We start from the raw sequence: 6,785 nt of genomic DNA on the forward strand, positions 1-6,785 counted from the left end.
CGGGAGCGTACTATTTGGAGGACCTAGAAGAAAAACCACTACCCTATCCATGGAATGTCCATAATCTTAAAAAGTTTTATCACTGATCATCCGTACATGGAAGTGTAAATTCGAATATGTACATTTTATTAGCTAAAATGATGATGATACTTATTAGTGCAAGTGCATTCAATTTTATTATTACTTATTTGGTAGTGCTGACCAACAAACATAAAAGAAGTTAAAAAGACTAAGGCAGCTTGTTCTATTCTAAGGACGGAAACCTGTTTCTCGGTTCGATTATTATCACTGACCAGGTGGAAATTTTATACTAAAAAGTATTCTAAGGAGGGAAACCTGCTTCTCAGTTCGATCACCATCATCGAGTAGGTGGAAACCTATAAAAAAAAAAATTCTAAGAACAAAAACCTGCTTCTTGGTTCGATTATTATCACTGAGCAAGTGGAAACCTTATACTAAAAAGTATTCTAAGAATGGAAACCTGCTTCTTGATTCGATTATTATCACTGAGCAAGTGGAAACCTTATACTAAAAAGTATTCTAAGAACGGAAACCCGCTTCTCGGTTCGATCACCATCACCGAGCAGGTGGAAACCTTGTATTAAAAAAATATCCAAAGGTCAGAATCCTACTTCTTGGTTCTGTTATTATCATTGAGCAGGTGAAAACCTATACTAAAAATGGTATCCTAAGGGCAAAAGCCTTGTTCTCTGGCAAGTGGAAACTTTCCACCAAAACATCACCTAAGGATGGAAGCTCGCCTTATAGTTCAATCAAAATCACCAAGCTAAAAATTGTCTAGGGACGGGGATCTATGTCTCGGCTTTCTATACCATACAACTGGCCCGAGAGAGCAAATATATGCTGAGAGGGGTTTCTAATTACCGAAGGGCTAACTTATTTTACTCCTTAAACTGGCCCCAGACATCAAGCATGCCCGGAAGTGATCTTCCCAACCTGATCAATAGAAAGATGTATATGTGCGGAAAATAGTGGGATACAGCGGGGAAGACAACATAGTCTTAAGCATTCACAAATATAATTAACGCAAGTGTTTGGCAAATAAAACTTAATCAAACAAAGTCAAAACACAAAAACGAAACTATTGTCTTGTCACCAGAACCCGGTGACCATGCAAAGGTTAAACCCGACAATAAAATAATTGTTTAGTCACCACAACCCGGTGACATAGGCAAATTAACTAAAAACTAAGATAAAAAAAATAAAAAAAAATAAATAAAAGAAGAAGAAGAAGAAGAAAGCAAACGGTAGGGATCATGTTTGGCAATTAATTAGTGGGGTCAGCAAGCTACGTTCGAGCGACGGCCTCGGTCAACTGCTGGTTTGTTGCAGGCTGTGGAATGTCCTCGCCAAGCTGATCATTGGCGCGGGAGTTGCTGGTGACTTCCATATCATCCAACTCCACGTAAGAGTCAATTTGCTCCACCAACTCCCTCAGACTCGGCGACTCTTCTTCATCAATGGGCCTTGGGGGTTCTGCACGGTAGGAGCAGGATCCGAGAACGGAATCTTTCCGGGATCCCTCAGAGGAGAGTCCTCAGGGACTCCCAAGGCTTGCAGCACAGCCAGCCAACCCTCCTCAAAAGCTAGCCTCTGAGTCTGCTTAATGACTAGTTCTACGGAATTCTAGGCATTAGCAACCCCTTCATTGTACCACTTGTTTTCACAAGCTTCCAAAGCCGCCCTCAGGTTAGCCTGTTCCTCGGCTTGAGCAACATTCAGGCTTACTGCTTTAGCCAGCTTTAAATCTACTTCATTTTGCTTCACCTTGAGTTCTGCGGACCTCTTCTTCGCCAACGCCTTGGCCTTCTCTACGGCAGCGGCTCTCTTCTCGACAACCTCGACGGCTTTTGCCTCGTCCTTTGCTGTCTTAGCGGCCGCCTCTTTAGCTGCCTTCTCTGGGTCAGCATCCTCGGAAAGTTCCTTCAACTGCCCATCAAGGATGTGGGCTAGCTAAGCGGCCTGAGAGAACAACAATAATCAGTACGACAATAAAAAGAATGTATATAAGGGTTGACAGAAAATCAGGAAACGAAATTTTACTGCAGTAGTGTGCCACTGCAACCTCCTTCCCATGGATTCTTCCGTCCCCTCCTCAAAGGCGTGCACGTCCTCCTGCAAAAGTAGGTTGTGCACCAAGTTTTGGTTAACACGCCCCCTTCACCTTTCTCCCACACCTGTACACTAGTCGTAGTGGGAAGAGGCTTACCGTTCAGCTGGTAGGTGGACTGCCATGCCGACGTTGTTCAAGAGGAGGACACCACATTCATCCTGACCTGAGCCAACGGCTCTTGGATGGTGATACCTTTTGATGGCTAAAAGGGAGTCCTGGTTAGGGCATCACTTGGAACGGTAGTAGTCTGCTCTGCAGTACATTGCCTTTTTCGGGTTCGGCCAGAAGAAGGAGGAGGGGGAGGAGAAGGGGGTGTCTGACCACGACCTTGAGGGAGTTGCTGTTGCACGGTTTGCCTTGTGCCGGGCACAAAACAATCAATTGTCATGGTATTTCTGGTCACCATGTCTTCACCACGGTCGGATTCAGTTTTAGAGTTATTAGATTCTACAACTACTTGCTCAGCTACCTCAATAGGTGCCTCAGATTTAGCAAAGGCCTCGGGTTGGGCGGGGTCTTCCTGAACAGGAGTCTCGAATTCAACAGGCGTGTAAGCTAGTTCTCAGAGGCGTTGGGACACGCATTCTACCGATTCGTCCCGCAAAGGCGCAAACTCGTCCGAGCTAGTGTACCGCCGACCAAGCTCCCGAGCTTCACCTATTGTGAACCTCGGAGGAAGAAAATTCGCGTGCCAAATGTCGACGTAGGAGAGGAGGGGGCTGTCTACCAGAAGAGCTTACCCGAATGGTTGCCAAGAAGTATACACAGGTTCGACGTCGATGATTAGGTGGGATGCTCGGAACTGCCCATCCCAATGGACGAATATCTTGGACCTATGTATGAAATTTAGATCCTGTACATGAACTACCCTAAGATCCTGGGTAAACACTTTGTCGTCTGCAATGAAAAATACAGTGAGTCAGTATTCAGACAAACAAAATGATCATAAGTGGAAAAACAAACAAGTTAGAAATTGGTACGAACCCACTTCGCGTCGTGAGAGGGGGCAAGAGATTTCATCGGCAAGCCAATTGCCGCGTGCCCAGATGAACTCCCAGGCAGAATTCCTATTAGAGTCAGATAGGCATGAAATTAGTCGTACCCTCATATCTCTAACCTTTAAGTAATAGTTGGTTCTTTTATTCCCACAAAGACTGTACATGTGGTTTATGTCGTGGTGGTCTAGTTGCAAACCAAACGTTTGATTCAACCTACTGACACAATTAACTACACGGTAAACACTGGGGGGAAGTTGGTCTAGGCACAACCCATTGTATCTAAGGGTATTAAGTAAAAGTAGGTCCATGGGAAACCTAACCCCACCCTCCAGAATTACCATTAAAGGGAAAAAAAACAGTATTTGCCCCTTTGTGGAGAACAATTTCACTCTCGTGGCAATACGCCACTTCCACATCATTGGGAATGTCAAATTTTTGCCTAAAAGTGGCTAAGGATGCCTCAGTGTTCAAAAGGACAGCAAAGCCCATCTTAAACTCTAAAAATTGAAGGAAAAAATTGAAGTAAAAGGAAGAGGTAGAGAACTTACTTTGGGCTCTAGGGAAGAAGGGACTCTGGACTGATGGATAAGTGCACAAATGAATGCACGGCAGAGAGAAAAACTCAGAGAATGGGGAGTGAAAAAGTGAAAGAATGATTTGGGATGGGCTATTTATAAGAACTAGAGGGGAGTGAGCAACATCCAACCAGCAGTAATGAGGCTTAATTAGCAATAATGAAACAAAAAAAACCTTATGGATACCAATGCTAACTGACATATGCGCCGCCTCGGTTCACGAACCGTCAGGTAATGATGACGACTGACCTAAGCGGCTAGATTTAACGCGCCTTTTGAGGGCGCATTAATAAGTTTCTGAAATCGTTAGAATATCCACCCTTTAAGGTTCTCTGATAGCGAGTGCCTTTTTGGAGTTCCTTGATTCTTCCCAATGGTCGGATATGAATCAAGGAGGGGGCTAGTGTACGGCACTGTGGTACCCAGATCCATTTGGACCTTGGGTTCTGACTCAGCAGTGCGGCCCATGGCCCTAGCCCGAAACTGCAATAGCCATGGGCCTAAGCTTCGCACTGCCCAAAAGCCTGAAGAGTAGACAGTCTACATTGGCACGCACCTCGTTTTGCCACTTGGTCTTTGCTCGGCGAGCCGTTCTCGAGCAATAAGAACGGCATTTTGATACACCATCCCTTGTATGCCCGACAATGCACTAGGGAATATCACTGCTGAGTGCATCTACTGAAGTGGGAACCAGTTCCAAGGCCACTTTCACCACACCCCACTCCCACCTAAACACCCACTTACGATTAATAATATTGGACCTCCTAATGCACTAACTTTGAAAGCAATTATAATCCCTTCACTATCGCTTGACTATAAATATAAGAAGCTAAAGGAGGAAAGGGGGTTGGAAAGACTGGCAAAGAAAGAGAGAATAGAGGGAGGTGAGTAACTGAGAGATAAAGAGAGATAGTTTCGGTGAGTCTCTGTGCTGAGAACAACCCAACGTAGGAAATCCAAACCCACTTTATAAATAGATTGTGAGCCCAAGTGAGGCCCAACCCAATAGTCTCATTTTTGGTGCACACAAGTATAATAATTTAGACACATCATTTTACAATTTAAGAGAATTAAGAAGCAGATTTTACTCACCCTTTAGCAATCCCACTGTTTGCCCACGGAAAGAAGAAGGTAAACTTCAAACAAGCTGCCACTCTTGCACGGAAAGAAGAAGGTAAACTTCAAACAAGCTGCCACTCTTGCAAAAGCGAAGTGACCATTTTTAAATATAGAAATAATTGCTTCACCAATTGGTTTCTACTTTCTCAAGATAATTATTTATGATGACAACTAATTAGTACCATTTAATTTGACAAAATATCATAGATTTCAATGGACAAGGATTTCCTGCACACAAGGGAATAGTCCAAGTATCTGTATAATACGCACTGCACTACCTTATATCAAATATACATGATATGTGTAGAGTGGGTCTGTTTGAGTAATGAAAAAGTCTCTACAAGAAGAAGATCTACCACTGCCAATGAGCTCTCCAAGACCCACTAAAATGGGATCATTGTGCACTGTTTATGACTTTTTACACTTACACTAGGAGTCTTAGTCAATGGCTATTGCCAAGAAATCTTGCTGTTTATTTTTGGTTTGGTTTTGTGGACTCAACCATTGCAGTGATTAGTATCATTTCATTTTTATTTAGTCCTGCTTCCATTACAACAACAAAATTTTCAAAAAAAATTCCAAATACAAAAAACAGAGAAATTAATTAATACTATAATAAGAACAACAATGAGTTAATAACATGGGGGAGGCTTACAATACACGATCTGATGTTGCTAGCTTTAACAAGTCACAGTCACAGTCACAAGAAGAAGATCTTTATGAAGGACTCATTTCGCAAAGTACACACAGTAATCATAAAGGAATTTCAGTAATTGAAATCAGGGATCTTCATTCAAATGAAACATCAATTTCAATTTGGAACCACTTCTAGTTTTTACAAACACAAACACTGGGTGGAAGGGTAGCTTCAGTATAGGTGGATCAAGCTCCTGTGCTATTAGGTGCCCCACTACTTTGAGTATCTTCTTAGTGGCTACAGTGATATGAAATTTTATTAAATAGAAACAATAATATAAAAAAATTATGCAACCACAATTTTTTTTTTTTTTTTGGGATAGGAATGTCTCCACAAATTTAATTTCAATTCAAGCTATAATTTATTTGTCATGCTTAGTATCAACCTACTTTTTTTTTAGAAAGCAGTATCAACTTAGTCACTCTTGCACTTTAATATGCATATAATAAAAAAAAATAGGAAAACTTTTTTTTTAAAAGCTTTGGTTTTATCCTAGTAACGAATTAAAGCTCATACAATCATTATTGTGCTAAACAAAACTCCACAGTCTCAAGGTTTTTTTTTTTTTTTTTGGTTTTCAAGTGCTTAACACAATAATGAAAATGTGGCGTTTGAAGTTGAAGTTGTATATTTAAAATTATGTGGTTTTTTTTTTTTTTTTTTTTTTTTTTTTTTTTTTTTAAATTAAAAATCCTGAAGAATTATATGTTATGCTTAAGATAATCATTTTTATGTTAAGTATAATCAAAATTTTTAACTGTGATATAATTTGATTAAGATCTGTACAATCATTATTATGCTTAAGTTTTTCTATTATTTGAGATAATTACAAGTACATATTTTTATTTAATTAAATGATATAAAAATAATTAATATATTAGCAATGTAGGGACTGAAATTGTATTGATCCCAAAACCGGATTGGGCTCAAACGTTAACGGCCCAAACAATAAATTTATAGAGCGTGGGTAGAAGAACTAGATTAATTCCAGTAGAAAAACGATTAAATTTAACGATTCAAGATGATATGACACAGACAAGATTATCGAATTTCTCCTCAGGACCAAGCATGTTATTTCGTTTCATATAATTTTCTTCCAGAAGTCTATTGTATCAAAGTTCCAATCCCTTCTCTCAATGCATTCTTCCATGTTATATACTGCCCTCTTGGTGTCATCTTTACCACACACGTGTAGGTTGGATTCGGGGGATCCCTTCCTATCCCATCCAACACTTCCTAGAACCTTCAACCAGCAGCTATAA

The sequence above is a fragment of the Quercus lobata genome, chromosome 8 (genome assembly GCF_001633185.2).
Source record: "Quercus lobata isolate SW786 chromosome 8, ValleyOak3.0 Primary Assembly, whole genome shotgun sequence".
Lineage (NCBI taxonomy): Eukaryota > Viridiplantae > Streptophyta > Magnoliopsida > Fagales > Fagaceae > Quercus > Quercus lobata.